At 42.6% G+C, this 14856-nt stretch overlaps 11 non-coding genes across 11 annotated transcripts; all 11 read left to right on the plus strand.

Moving 5' to 3' along the window:
• Window positions 1–4376: 4376 nt before the first annotated feature.
• On the plus strand, window positions 4377–4458 carry trnal-uag (transfer RNA leucine (anticodon UAG)). The gene has a single exon. It is a non-coding gene; the product is annotated as a tRNA-Leu (tRNA).
• A 329-nt stretch (window positions 4459–4787) lies between these two features.
• On the plus strand, window positions 4788–4869 carry trnal-uag (transfer RNA leucine (anticodon UAG)). Its single transcript has one exon. It is a non-coding gene; the product is annotated as a tRNA-Leu (tRNA).
• A 452-nt stretch (window positions 4870–5321) lies between these two features.
• trnal-uag (transfer RNA leucine (anticodon UAG)) lies at window positions 5322–5403 on the plus strand. Its single transcript has one exon. It is a non-coding gene; the product is annotated as a tRNA-Leu (tRNA).
• A 1775-nt stretch (window positions 5404–7178) lies between these two features.
• Window positions 7179–7260, plus strand: trnal-uag (transfer RNA leucine (anticodon UAG)). Its single transcript has one exon. It is a non-coding gene; the product is annotated as a tRNA-Leu (tRNA).
• A 371-nt stretch (window positions 7261–7631) lies between these two features.
• trnal-uag (transfer RNA leucine (anticodon UAG)) lies at window positions 7632–7713 on the plus strand. The gene has a single exon. It is a non-coding gene; the product is annotated as a tRNA-Leu (tRNA).
• A 664-nt stretch (window positions 7714–8377) lies between these two features.
• trnal-uag (transfer RNA leucine (anticodon UAG)) lies at window positions 8378–8459 on the plus strand. Its single transcript has one exon. It is a non-coding gene; the product is annotated as a tRNA-Leu (tRNA).
• A 413-nt stretch (window positions 8460–8872) lies between these two features.
• On the plus strand, window positions 8873–8954 carry trnal-uag (transfer RNA leucine (anticodon UAG)). The gene has a single exon. It is a non-coding gene; the product is annotated as a tRNA-Leu (tRNA).
• A 2759-nt stretch (window positions 8955–11713) lies between these two features.
• trnal-uag (transfer RNA leucine (anticodon UAG)) lies at window positions 11714–11794 on the plus strand. Its single transcript has one exon. It is a non-coding gene; the product is annotated as a tRNA-Leu (tRNA).
• A 221-nt stretch (window positions 11795–12015) lies between these two features.
• Window positions 12016–12097, plus strand: trnal-uag (transfer RNA leucine (anticodon UAG)). Its single transcript has one exon. It is a non-coding gene; the product is annotated as a tRNA-Leu (tRNA).
• A 1605-nt stretch (window positions 12098–13702) lies between these two features.
• On the plus strand, window positions 13703–13784 carry trnal-uag (transfer RNA leucine (anticodon UAG)). The gene has a single exon. It is a non-coding gene; the product is annotated as a tRNA-Leu (tRNA).
• A 769-nt stretch (window positions 13785–14553) lies between these two features.
• On the plus strand, window positions 14554–14634 carry trnal-uag (transfer RNA leucine (anticodon UAG)). Its single transcript has one exon. It is a non-coding gene; the product is annotated as a tRNA-Leu (tRNA).
• Window positions 14635–14856: the final 222 nt, after the last annotated feature.

Consider the following 14856-nt stretch of genomic DNA (forward strand, 5'->3'; position numbering starts at 1 on the left):
AAACAAATGAGAAAAACAGCTCTGCTCACCAAAAAAAGTAACGACATATTTGGTCAAAATTAAGTTCAGATTTCTCTCAAGGAGTGTAGCACTAGCTGTTGAATGGTAATTTTGCATACTGATGGTATGTGAGTCGCTAAATGTATCACTAGTCGGTTTGCAGTAGTAATGTCGCTGAGAGGGTTTGGCCTAAAAGCTGCCAAGTTGGCAACATTGCGACCAACTCCAGCTAACGTAGGGCTGACTCTCCTAGCAGATGTTTTGGTTAAGCTACCTTTACATCACGTAATAGACAGACAGACAGACACCTATCTTCAAAAAAGAGAGATTAATGCAGTTCCTCAAATGTCCACTTGAGGTTGGCTACAAAACAAATCCTCATCCAAAGACGAGAGCAGTATCAACTTTATCTCACTTTGGCACTGACTTTTAAAGTGGAATAATTCCTGAACATTTCCTTACTCTCGCTGTACTGTGGTGTAGTTTTATTCATTATTTTTATATATGTCAGATTTTTACACCTGTGCTGCATTTACATAGGCAAAACGCATTGATCTCATTGGTGACAGTGCACAGAGGAGGAGTGCATTGGAAACAGTTTGTATTTTGTGTTAGGAAAAAAATCTCATCTCTTGTATTTTCATGACTGGAAAACACTGTTCCCATCTTCTTTCTTTGTTTCCTCCATCTGTTTTCTACACCAGCCTACATCACCCACAGCTGTGAGGGGAGCACATATTCTCTCGGGGCTGTCTGACGACATTGTGGCGAATGTAGGAAATCACTAAACGAAGCTAAATTCGATGAAGAACATCACACACATTAGGTGTGTGTCTCCCTGTGTGTGTGTTTTTGCAGTATTCTGTTTGTGACATATCCATTAGTCCCTACTAAGCTCATGAGCAAAGCTATTTGGACATCTACCTCTATGGCAGAACCAAACTAACTAACCTGTCACGTTGTTATTGATTTCTCATCTCAAAGATCAGGTATCGACCAGCAGCGAAAGCTTTAATTTGGCCGATTGCACTTTGTGATGACCAAGAAGACGCTGTTAGATTCCAGCGTTACAGATAGTAAAACAAGTGCAAAATCCAGCCTCAGTCTCCAACTTAAAGTGTAATGACACACATTTAATGATTCATGTAATTACTTATATGGCTACGGAAAGCCATATTAATAATTGTGAACATGAACAACTCTTGCCTGAAGCAAAAGGCATCGATGACAATAATCTAATATCTGGTGTCATCAAAAGAAGCTGCAGCAGAAACAATGAACAGGAAGCTAATGTTGTGGAAACAGTCGTAGTAGCCTACACAGTGTGATTTAACTGAGACATCAGCACATATTCTGGCTTGTTACCCTTAACATTAAGAAGTGAAATAAAACTCAGACGTGTTTTAATGTGCAAGTAAACACTATGCAGAGAGTCATTTGACTGTTTGACATTAGAGGAGCAGCATCTGGACTCAGGTCGTTTCTGGTTCTGGGATGAGTTTTCTTACTGTTACTGTTGACATCTGTCTTTTTGTATAAATCCTTGTTGAAATGTCTATCAAAATACAAAAAGTCATACTGTACACATTTGCACTCTGTTGTGTTTGTGTTCTTGATGTATTTTTATTAGTGTTTTTGTCTTATTGGGTTTCTTGTGTTTCCTGTTTTTATTTTGTAATCCCCCCCTCTCCTTGTGTCTGTAACTTTACTTCCTGCGGTGTTGTGTCTCCTTGACTGTCTGTTCCACCCTGATTAGTATTCACCTGTGTTGTTTTCGTGCCTTTACTTGTGTATTCAGTTGTGTGTTCCCTGGTTTCAGTGTCACTTCGTCGTCGTTCAGTGTTCAAGAGTTCCAGCCATTCCTCATGTTTCTGTTTTTTATCTTTGCCTCTCTTTTATACTGTTTGGACTGCCTGAACCCAGCCTGTCTGACAATCTGTAATCTTTTGTTTATTCACTGTTTGCTAATAAAGCATTAATCTGCACCAGTTCAGCCTCTGAGTCTGCATTGGGTCATTATCTTGTTTTCGTGCTGCCTGTTCTCCCTGCTTGAATTGTGACCTGTTGTCTGATTTGCTGTTTCTAATTAGTATTACACTCATTATACCTCAATGGTACCTTAATACGTTGTTGTAAACTCAGATATGCAGTATGTTTATATTCTAGGTAAATGTCACAGACACCATAATAATGTGGTAGCTCTATTGCAGAGAGGTGGATGCTGAGCTACTAATCCAACAGAATAAATAATGCTCTAGTTTTGTACCGAGCTGAGCGAAACATGACAACAGACTGAACTTAGTGTCAGAAATAGATCTTAAGACAGACAGTAAACCGTGTTTATACTCCACTGAAAGTGCGAGATGGAGGAGAAGTGTTCAACACACAATATCGCACGTAGATTTCCCTCCGGTGTCTTCAGTGAACATTTTTGTATTCACAACACTAAGCTAGCTCATTAAAGCACAGATCCAACAGATGCAACTATAGTAGAAGTAATAAATCACCGTAAAAAGTACTGAAACAATAACATTATGATTATGATTGTAATATCAGTCACATTTAATCAAGTCAATATTATTTATAAAGGCTAGCACATTACTACAAAACACAATTTTGACCAGAGGGGCTTCACAGCCCAGAAAAGGAACCACCCCAATCTGATGGTCAATCAGAACAATTGTGAATTTATACGAAGAATATAAATCTGGGATTTTAGCAGTTAAATATGTGATGGAGGTCAAGACACTGAATTACAGAGACTTGCAAACAGACACAATAATAACTGATAATAATAAATCAACAATAAATCGACAGCAATGTGACTAATGCAAACATTTAGTAGTGTCTTCTAAAGAAAGAGACTGTTTGCACACCCACCACCAATCAGTTTCCAACACTAGAATGACTTTTAAACTGTACATCTTTAATCTGCAACTCCAGAAAGATTCCTTCTCTAAAAACTGTCCAAAAAAAAAAGGTGTCGGTGTGATGAAAGCCTCCCTTTGCTGGAGCATATCATATTTAGCAGTCATCAGTATTGAGGCTGGGGGGTTAATTATGAGCTCAGCTGGGGCGAGCAGATCTACAGGGCAGATAATGGTGGAGGTGAAATATAGATAATAATATTAAGAAGAGAAACTAATGAATGGACTGCCCTCACCCCGTGGCACGTGGAGGCTGGAGTTAATGATAAAAGCAGCAAGGTTAAAAGTAGCACACACATGGTCATGACTCTGTGTTTTTGCATTTGCTTGTGTGCGTGTGTTGTATGCGTAATAGCGTGTATGTGTGATGTGAGTGCGTGACACACAGATGGAACCATACATCAGGTATTTTTATGACCAGGGCCCATTTTCAAAATGGCCCGGCAGGTTAAATATCATTAGAACCACCATGAATCAGATCGAGGGAAGCTTTCAGAGGGATGGATACCTCTTATACACACACAAACACACACACAACACAACACACATCGTCATCATGTAAAGCCTGCCAGAGAAGGTACAGGGGTATTTAATTGAAACCTAAAGGACATATGCATCACGACTGAGAGGGAGAGGGGCCATTGAACACTTCATAAATGTAGGAGGAAAGCCATATGCTGCGCTACATGAATACTGAGAAGAGAAATAAAGAGTGTCTATGTGGTGGAGTGGAGTGAAGGAGCACAAGAAGGGTGAGTGAGGTTAGAAAATAACAAAGAGAGAGAGAGAGGGAGAGAGAGAGTGAGAGAAAAGGCTTATGTAGCAGCACATAAATCCAGAGCCATTCAGAGCTGGGACACGGCTATAAAAAGCCAGAGACCAAACTATAGCCAGGGACACTCGTTAGGACCTTGGCTGACCTTACAGTGGAAGGAGACATGGTGATGATGGGATTTATTGGAGCACCTGAATAATCCTGTTGGGTACTGGACATACTCTGACAGGGACAGGAAAAAAAACAGCAGTGAGAAGCTTACAGGACCAAGTTTGCTGCTTTAGTACATGTGTGGTTTACTTAGAATTTAGAATGAAAAAGTGTGAAGGAGGAAGAAAGTTTAAAGTTTGGAAAAAACATTTACTTTGACAAAAAAAAAGCAAATAATTTAGGTCCACTTATGAGCTTACAATCACATCTGGATAGAGTGGATAGAGTTTTCTCAGTTGTCATGACCTTGGACAGCTGAAGAGATGAAGACAGTGAGAGAAGGTAGCGAGCTGGCTAGTTTGCAGAGCATTCCTCCCCTCTTCATAAGGTGGGAGCATGACGCGTACCATATGTGCACGCACCATAGGAGTTTTTCTTTAGCTATTCAACAACATAGTGTATTGTTTATGCTTATATCTTGGTATTCTGGAGCTTCAAAGTGGTCCAAGACAATCACAAAAGGTGGTAGTGTGGCCGAGTGGTCTAAGGCGCTGGATTTAGGCTCCAGTCTCGATGGAGGCGTGGGTTCAAATCCCACCACTGCCAGATTCTTCACTGGATTCTTGGACTATCAGTCTCCATTCTTAGGGCAATGACAGAAAAATGAAAAAAACTCATGTGAATGTATGTAACACATTCTCTCTGCTGCCCAATTAAAATTTTCTGGTGGGCAACATTACCACTGAACAGTGCAACAGTCAGCTCGTCTATAAGCACATTGCCAAGTTAAGACTGCTACCTTTGTTGGTTGTCTTTAATGTGAACGATGGCTGTATAATATTTAGTCCTCTTGTGTGTTTTTTGTATTTTTTTCCTTCCTTTTTTTTGTCTGGTATTCTGGAGCTTCAAAGTGGTCCAAGCAAGTTGCACAAAGTGGTAGTGTGGCCGAGTGGTCTAAGGCGCTGGATTTAGGCTCCAGTCTCTATGGAGGCGTGGGTTCAAATCCCACCACTGCCATGTTCTTCTCCTAATGCTTCATTAGCAGTCTCTAAACTTGGGATAATGGTAGAAAAATGAAGAAACTGAGGTCAATGCAACTCTACAATCAGTTGAGTCATCTTGGGTGAGCGTTCGCCAATGTTGTCTTTTTTTTGCAAGTTCACTGGATTCATCAAAATTTTCTTGAGACGGTTCTCACAATTGTACACTGGAGCAGAGTGGCCCAGCAGAAGAGTGCTGGGTCCATAACCCAGAGGTCGATGGATCGAAACCATCCTCTGCTAATTGCCAGTGTTGCTAACAAACAGCCAGCTAACCCACTGACATGTTGGCAAGCTAGAACTGCTTCCTGTGTTGAATCGCTTTAAGGGTACAGTGGCTTGACTTCCTGTTTACAATTTGGTGCTTTTGTGTTATTTTTCTCTTGGTATTATGGAGCTTGAAAGCAGTCCAAGAAACCTGCAAAGAGTGGTAGTGTGGCCGAGTGGTCTAAGGCGCTGGATTTAGGCTCCAGTCTCTATGGAGGCGTGGGTTCAAATCCCACCACTGCCATGTTCTTCACCAGATTCTTGGAGTACATGATAAACAACTGTGTGAGAACTAATACATTAACAATTTTGAGAATTCAACTCTATCATAATGATAGTTCTGATAGACCTTCAGTATTTGGAATAAGTAGTACATGAAGCTTTGCAAAAGTAAGTGGTGTCACCACTCACTAAACAGTTGCGTCTTCACAGCCAATGAAAGATGACTGTAGCTTTCAGTTATCACAAACTTTAGTTACTTAATAACTTTAATAGCTTTTGTATTATTGTTCTGTTCTCCCTGTGTCTGTGTGGGTTCACTTCAGAGGGTTCCCTGCCTCTTGCCCAACGTCAGCTGGGATTGGCTTGAGTCCCCCCGTGCCGTGATGAGGATAAGAGATAACATGCAGCAAAAGGCTGTGGGTTAATATGAACTCTGTCTGCTGTGGTACGGACTCTGCCATAGTGCTTGGCACGCTGTACCAGGTAAGGTGCCCTCTAATTTGGGTAACCCCATGCAACCAGTTTTTACGGCAGACTCCTTCTATGTCCAGACCAAAGAGCGCACACGGTTACTGACAAGTTAACAGCAGCACCTGACAAGACATCAGCCTGTAACTTGTGATTTGAGGAATCATTTCCTAATCCGCTCTTTTTGTTTCACACCTGTCTCCTTCACTTTTCGCAGTTTAGTTCTTAGTTGCCTCTTGGCTGCCTCCCTCCTCATATTCATGCAGACCGTGTGCACACACAAATACCAGCTGATGTTCACACACACACACACACACGCACACACACACACACACACACACACACACACACACACACACACACACACACACACACACACACACACACACACACACACACACACACACACACACACACACACACACACACACACACACACACACACACACACACACACACCTTGCTCTCTCTTTTCCGGCAGGCTCTTTTCTGAGTGACAGAGTATTAGGGAAGTGTGTGATGGAAAAGAGGGAGGGTGGAAAAAGGAGGGAGGAGGGCAAGAGCGAGGGTCACCTTGATTTGAGTGAATGACTGGAGAAGGGAATGAGAGGAGGATGAAGAAAGAAAAAAAAAGTATTTCACTTATTCTGTTGATGCGAGGTCGTTCAAGTTCAAACAGCAGGAAACGGGTTGTACATGTGTTGCTTTACAATGCAGCCACCTCTGCTGCTGGTAGCATTAGCACTATTACTGCTATTAATACCACCACTTATCCTGCTTTTTGATTATACTTCTTCTTGGCTGCTAAAAAAAACAATATGCTTTTAAGCAGCTTGTCATAAAAGCCTTTGGGTCTGTTCGTCTGATTGAAATAGGTTCTTTGCTTGCATCATTTAATACGGCTTTAAAGGTGAACTCTAGAGCGATACATATGAGGGCCCATATGAGCCCTGCATGGCTGCAGAGGGAGTTATTTGAAGTTTGATAAATGTCTTGAATCAATACTACAAATGACACAAAACCTGTGGAGCCAGAGAAGTGAGCTCACCAGACGTCTGTATCAAACTCCTCACCTCAGCTTGAGGCTAGCAGCAAAGCTAACACACCTGAACCTTCTGAAAATGTTGAGTTCTGAATTAAAGCATTCCAGTTTTTATGACCGGGTAAGCTTTCAGGTACACACATTAACACTGTGGCCCATTGCTATGTAGTAGAGTCATCTAGGTAGTATGTCTGTGTCCAGTGTCTTGACTGCCTGTTTAGAATTTGGTGCTTTTGTTATTTTTCTCTTGGTATTCTGGAAAGTGGTCCAAGAAAGTTGCAAAGCGTGGTAGTGTGGCCGAGTGGTCTAAGGCGCTGGATTTAGGCTCCAGTCTCTATAGAGGCGTGGGTTCAAATCCCACCACTGCCATGTTCTGGATAATCAGCAGGTCGCCCCATTGCTGTGCAGTAGTGATATCTCGGGAGATGCAATTTTACTGGATTTATCAAATTCTCGAGAGACGGTTCCTATAACCATGCACTGGAGCAGAGTGGCACAGCAGAAGCATGCTGGGCCCATAACCCAGAGGTCGATGGATCGAAACCATCCTCTGCTAATGGCCAAGCTTGCCAACCAATGTCCAGCTAGTCCACAGACACATTGGCGAGCTGAAACTGCTTCCTGTGTTGATTCACTGTAAGGGTTCAGTGACTTGACTGCCTGTTAAGGATTTGGTATGTTTGTTTTTTTTCTCTTGGTCATCTGGACCTTCAAAGTGGTCCAAGCAAACCACAAAAGGTGGTAGTGTGGCCGAGTGGTCTAAGGCGCTGGATTTAGGCTCCAGTCTCTATGGAGGCCTGGGTTCAAATCCCACCACTGCCATGGCAGAAGAGTGAAGAAATTCCTGTGAATTTAAGTGACTTGACACTCTAAAGTCCAGAGGTCATGTTCCGCATTGTCAAAGATAATGAATTCCTCTCTTTTTCTCTGCTGCCCAATCAACATTTTCTAAAACATTGCGGTTCTTAGGACAAGATAAGCTTGCACTGATGGTTGGCAACATTGGCCATGTTGTAAGAACCGTCTTCTAGTCTTCAGTCAGTTAGTCCACAGACACATTGGCGAGCTGAAACAGCTTCCTGTGTTGAATCTCTGTAAGGGTTCAGTGACTTGAATGCCCGTTCAGAATTTGGTGTTCTTGTGTTATTTTTATCTTGGTATTGTGGAGCTTCAAAGTGGTCCAAGAAGACTGCAAAGCGTGGTAGTGTGGCCGAGTGGTCTAAGGCGCTGGATTTAGGCTCCAGTCTCGATGGAGGCGTGGGTTCAAATCCTGCCATGTTCTTCACCAGGTTCCTGGACTATCAGTCTCCAATCTTAGGGCAACAGCAGAAAAATGAAATAACTAAAAACTGCTACCTTTGATGTGAATGATGGCTGTATTATATTTAGTCTTTTTGTGAGTTTTTTTTTTTTGCATTTTTTTTCTTCCTTTTTTTTTGTCTGGTATTCTGGAGCTTCAGAGTGGTCCAAGAAAGCTGCAAAGTGTGGTAGTGTGGCCGAGTGGTCTAAGGCGCTGGATTTAGGCTCCAGTCTCTATGGAGGCGTGGGTTCAAATCCCACCACTGCCATATTCTTCTCCTGGTGCTGGGACTATCAGTCTCTAAACTCAAGATAATGTCAGAACAATGACAAAACTCATGTAAACGCAAGTCACTTGATACTCTACAATCAGGAGGTTGGCCCACTGCTATGCAGTGCAGTCATCTTGGGAGGGCGTCTGCCAAGCCTGTCTCCTTTTTTTTTGCAAGTTCCCTGGATTCATCAAATTCTCGAGAGACGGTGGACGGTTTCGATGGATCGAAACCATCCTCTGCTAATGGCCAATCTTGCCAACCAACAACAGACAAATTAAACTGCTTCCTCAGTTGAATTGCTGTAAGGGTCCAGTGGCTTGACTGCCTGTTTAGGATTTGGTACTTTTGTGTTATTTTTCTCTTGGTATTCTGGAGCTTCAAAGTGGTCCAAGAAAGCTGCTGAGAGTGGTAGTGTGGCCGAGTGGTCTAAGGCACTGGATTTAGGCTCCAGTCTCTGTGGAGGCGTGGGTTCAAATCCCACCACTGCCATGATCTGCTCCTGAGGCTTGAGGTATTAGTCTCTAATCTAATCTTTCTGTAACATGTCAAAGTTGTACGTGTCACCTTGTTTTAGTGGGCATTGGGTCATTATCTTGTTTTCGTGCTGCCTGTTTCTCCCTGCTTGAATTGTGACCTGTTGTCTGATTTGCTGTTTCTAATTAGTATTACACTCATTATCCTCAATGGTACCTTAATACGTTGTTGTAAACTCAGATATGCAGTATGTTTATATTCTAGGTAAATGTCACGCACCATAATAATGTGGTAGCTCTATTGCAGAGAGGTGGATGCTGAGCTACTAATCCAACAGAATAAATAATGTCTAGTTTTGTACCGAGCTGGCAAAACACTGAAGTTAGTGTCAGAATAGATCTTAAGACAGACAGTAACCGTGTTTATACTCTACTGAAAGTGCGAGATGGAGGGGAAGTGTTCAACACACGATATGCCACGTAGATTTCCCTCCGGTGTCTTCAGTGAACATTTTTGTATTCACAACACAAGCTAGCTCATTAAGCACAGATCCAAACAGATGCAACTATAGTAGAAGTAATAAATCACCGTAAAAAGTACGAAACAATAAACTTATGATTAGGATGTAATATCAGTCACATTTAATCAAGTCATATTATTTATAAAGAAGCAGCACATATTACAAAACAATTTTGACAGGGGGCTTCACAGCCCAGAAAAGAACCACCCCAATCTGATGGTCAATCGAAGATCTGTGAATTTATACGAAGAATATAGATCTGGGATTTAGCAGTTAATATGTGATGGAGGTTAAGACACTGGATTACAGAGACTTGCAAACAGACACAATAATAACTGAGAACTTCATTTTAATCGACAGCAATGTGACTAATGCAAACATTTAGTAGTGTCTTCTAAGAAAGAGACTGTTTGCCACACATCGTCAAGAATGACTTTAAACTGTACATCTTAATCTGCAACTCCAGAAAGATTCCTTCTCTAAAAAACTGTCCAAAAAAAAAAAGGTGTCGGTGTGATGAAAGCCTCCCTTTGCTGGAGCATATCTATTTAGCAGTCATCAGTATTGAGGCTGGGGGGTTAATTATGAACTCAGCTGGGGCGAGCAGATCTACAGGGCAGATAATGGTGGAGGTGAAATATAGATAATAATATTAAGAAGAGAAACTATGAATGGACTGCCCTCACCCCGTGGCACGTGGAGGCTGGAGTTAATGAAAAAGCAGCAAGTTAAAAGTAGCACACACATGGTCATGACTTGTGTTTTTGCATTTGCTTGTGTGCGTGTTTGTTATGCGTAATGCGTGTATGCGTGATGTGAGTGCGTGACACCAGATGAACCATACATCAGGTATTTTTATGACCAGGGCCCATTTTCAAAATGGCCCGGCAGGTTAAATATCATTAGAACCACCATGAATCAGATCGAGGGAAGCTTTCAGAGGGATGGATACCTCTTATACACACACACACACAACACACACCATACATCATGTAAAGCCTGCCCGAGAGGGTACAGGGGTATTTAATTGAAACCTAAAGGACATTGCATCACGACTGAGAGGGAGAGGGGCCATTGAACACTTCATAAATGTAGGAGGAAAGCCATATGCTGCGCTACTGATACTGGAAGAGAAATAAAGAGTGTCTATGTGGTGGATGGCGTGAAGGAGCACAAGAAGGGGAGTGAGTTGAGAGGATTGAAAATAACAAAGAGAGAGAGAGAGGGAGAGGATGGGAAGAAAAGGCTTATGTAGCAGCACATAAATCCAGGCCATTCAGAGCTGGGACACGGCTAAAAGCCAGAGACCAAACTATGCCAGGGACACTCGTTAGGACCTTGGCTGACCTTCACAGTGGAAGGAGACATGGTGTGATGGGATTTATTGAGCACCTGAATAATCCTGGTTGGTACTGGACATACTCTGACAGGGACAGGAAAAAAAAACAGCAGTGAGAAGCTACAGGACCAGTTTGCTGCTTTAGTACATGTGTGGTTTACTTAGAATTAGAATGAAAAAGTGTGAAGGAGGAAGAAAGATTGTTTAAAGTTTGGAAAAAACATTTACTTTGACAAAAAAAAAAGCTAATAATTAGGTCCACTTATGAGCTTACAATCACATCTGGTAGAGTGGATAGAGTTTTTCTCAGTTGTCATGACCTTGGACACTGAAGAGATGAAGACAGTGAGAAAGGTAGCGAGCTGGCTAGTTTGCAGGCATTCCTCCCTCTTCATAAGGTGGGAGCAGAAGTGACCATTGTGCCCATAGGAGTTTTTCTTTAGCATTCAACAACAAGTGTATTGTTTGCTTATATTTTGGATTTTGGAGCTTCAAAGTGGTCCAAGAAAACCGCCAAAGTGGTAGTGTGGCCGAGTGGTCTAAGGCGTGGATTTAGGCTCCCGTCTCATGGAGGCGTGGGTTCAAATCCCACCACTGCCATGTTCTTCACCGATTCTTGGACTATCAGTCTCTTCTTAGGGCTGACGAGAAAATGAAAAAAAACTCCATGTGAATGTATGTACACATACATCTACACATACATACTCTCTGCTGCCCAATCAATTCTGTGTGCAAATATTACCACTGAACAGTGCAACAGTCAGCTGTCCATAAAGCACCTTGCCAAGTTAGACTGCTTACTGTGAACGATGACTTTTTTAATATTTAGTCCTTTTGTGTGTTTTTTGTATTTTCCTTCCTTTTTTTTGTCTGGTATTCTGGAGCTTCAAGTGGTCCAAAGAAAGTTGACAAAGTGGTGTGTGGCCGAGTGGTCTAAGGCGCTGGATTTAGGCTCCAGTCTCTATGGAGGCGTGGGTTCAAATCCCACCACTGCCATGTTTCTCCTAATGCTTGGTATCAGTCTCTAATTGGGATAATGGTAGAAATGAAGAAACTCATGCATGCAAGTCACTTGATACTCTACAATCAGTTGAGTCATCTTGGGTGAGCGTCTGCCAATGGTTGTCTTCTTTTTTTTGCACGTTCATATTGTGTTATTTTTCTCTTTGTCTTTCTCTTGGAGTTCACGGAAAGTGTCCAAGAAACCTCCAAAGAGTGGTAGTGTGGCCGAGTGGTCTAAGGCGCTGGATTTAGGCTCCAGTCTCTATGGAGGCGATGGTTCAAATCCCACCACTGCCATGTTCTTCTCCAGATTCTTGGAGTCTGTAAAAACTGTGTAAGCACTGAAAACAAATACATTAATAATTTTGAGAATTGACTCTATCATAATGATAGTTCTGATAGACCTTCAGTATTTGGAATAAGTGTACATGAAGCTTTGCAAAAGTAGTGTGTCATTGTTATTTTATTGACCATTACCACCACTCACTCAACAGTTTGCCTCCACAGCCATGAAGATGCTGTAGCTTTCATTATCACAAACTTTAGTTACTTATGACTTTATAGCTTTTGTGTTATTGTTCTGTTCTCCCTGTGTCTGTGTGGGTTCCTTCAGAGGGTTCCCTGCCTCTTGCCCAACGTCAGCTGGGATGGCTTGAGTCCCCCCGTGCCATGATGAGGATAAGGGGTAACATGCAGCAAAGGCTGTGGGTTAATATGAACTCTGTCTGCTGCGGTACGACTCAGCCATAGTGCTTGGCACGCTGTACCAGGTAAGGTGCCTCTAATTTGGGTAACCCCATACAACCATTTTTACGGCAGACTCCTATGTCCAGACCAAAGAGCGCACACGGTTACTGACAAGTTAACAGCAGCACCTGACAAGACATCAGCCTGTAACTTGTGATTTGAGGAATCATTTCCTAATCCGCTCTTTTGTTTTCACACCTGTCTCCTTCCTTTTCGCAGTTTATTTCTTAGTTGCCTCTTGGCTGCCTCCCTCCTCATATTCATGCAGACCGTGTGCACACACAAATACCAGCTAATGTTCACACACACACACCACACACACACCTTGCACTCTCTTTTCCGGCAGGCTCTTTTCTGAGTGACAGAGTATTAGGGAAGTGTGTGATGAAAGAGTGAGGGTGGAAAAAGGAGGGAGGAGGCAGGAGCGAGGGTCACCTTGATTTGAGTGAATGACTGGAGAAGGGAATGAGAGGAGGTGAAGAAAGGAAAAAAAGTATTTCACTTATTCTGTTTGATGCGAGGTCGTTCAAGTTCAAACAGCAGGAAACGGGTTTGCATGGTTGCTTTACAATGCAGCCACCTCTGCTGCTAGTAGCATTACAAACTATTACTGCATTAATACCACACATCCTGCTTTTGATTATCTTCTTCTTGGCTGCCAAAAAAAACATACGCTTTTAAGCAGCTTGTCATAAAAGCCTTTGGGTTCTGTTCGTCTGATTGATAGGTTTTTACTTGCATCATTTAATACGGCTTTAAAGGTGAACTCTAGAGCGATACATGAGGGCCCATATGAGCCCTTCGTGCTGCAGAGGGAGTTATTTGAAGTTTGATAAATGTCCTGAATCAATCTACAAATGACACAAAACCTGTGGAGCCGAGAGTAGCTCCCCAGACGTCTGTATCAAACTCCTCACCTCAGCTTGAGGCTAGCAAAGCTACCACTGAACCTTCTGAAAGTTGAGTTCTGATTAAAGCTCCGTTTTATGACGGGTAAGCTTTCAGGTACACACATTAACACTGTGGCCCTTTCTATTGTGAGTCTCTAGGTAGTATGTTGGTCCAGTGTCTTGATGCCTGTTAGAATTTGGTGCTTTTTGTTATTTTTCTCTTGGTATTCTGGAGCTTCAAGTGGTCAAAGAAGTTCCAAAGCGTGGTAGTGTGGCCGAGTGGTCTAAGGCGCTGGATTTAGGCTCCAGTCTCTATAGAGGCGTGGGTTCAAATCCCACCACTGCCATGTTCTGGATTATAAGTGTTGCCCCATTGCGTGCAGTAGAGAATTCTCGGGAGATTGTCTGCCAATCCATCTTCATTTTGCAATTTTACTGGATTTATTCTTAGAGACGGTTCCTATAAATGGCACAAGCATAATGGCCCAAGCTTTTGCCAACTGCACATGCCCAGCTGTAGTCCACAGACACATTGGCGAGCTGAAACAGCTTCCTGTGTTTGACTGTAAGGGTTCAGTGACTTGACTGCCTGTTAGGATTGGTATGTTTGTGTTTTTTTTCTTCTTGGTCATCTGGACTTCAAAGTGGTCCAGAAAAACCCAAAGGTGGTAGTGTGGCCGAGTGGTCTAAGGCGCTGGGTTTAGGCTCCAGTCTCATGAGAGGCGTGGGTCATCCCACCACTGCATGGCAGAGAGTGAGAATTCTTGAAATACTTACTGCACTCAAGTCAGAGTCAGTCCGATTGTAAGTAATGATCCCATTTCTCTGCTGCCCAGTCAACATTCTAAAAATTGCGGTTCTTAGGACAAGATAAGCTTCCAGGTACACACAGTTCCCCATGGCTCGTGCACTGATGGTTGGCAACATTGGCCATGTTGTAAGAACCGTCTTCTAGTCTTCAGTCAGTTAGTCCACAGGACACATTGGCGAGCTGAAACAGCTTCCTGTGTTGAATCTCTTTAAGGTTCAGTGACTTGAATGCCCGTTCCGAATTTGGTGTCTTGTGTTATTTTTTTATTTTGGAGTTCAAAGTGGTCCAAGAAAGGTGCAAAGAGTGGTAGTGTGGCCGAGTGGTCTAAGGCGCTGGATTTAGGCTCCAGTCTCGATAGAGCGTGGGTTCAAATCCCACCACTGCCAGATTCTTGGCTATCAGTCTCCAATCTTAGTGCAACGGCCGAAAAAACCATGTGAATGATGTAAACACATTCTCTCTGCTGCCCAATCAACTTTTCTGCTGGGCAATATTACCATGAACCGTGCCACAGTCCATTCCTCCCTAAGCACCTTGCCAAGTTAATACTGCTACCTTGTTGGTTGTCTTTAATTGAATGATGTCCTTAATATTTAGTCCTTTGTGTG

Source organism: Larimichthys crocea, chromosome I, assembly GCF_000972845.2.
Source record: "Larimichthys crocea isolate SSNF chromosome I, L_crocea_2.0, whole genome shotgun sequence".
Lineage (NCBI taxonomy): Eukaryota > Metazoa > Chordata > Actinopteri > Sciaenidae > Larimichthys > Larimichthys crocea.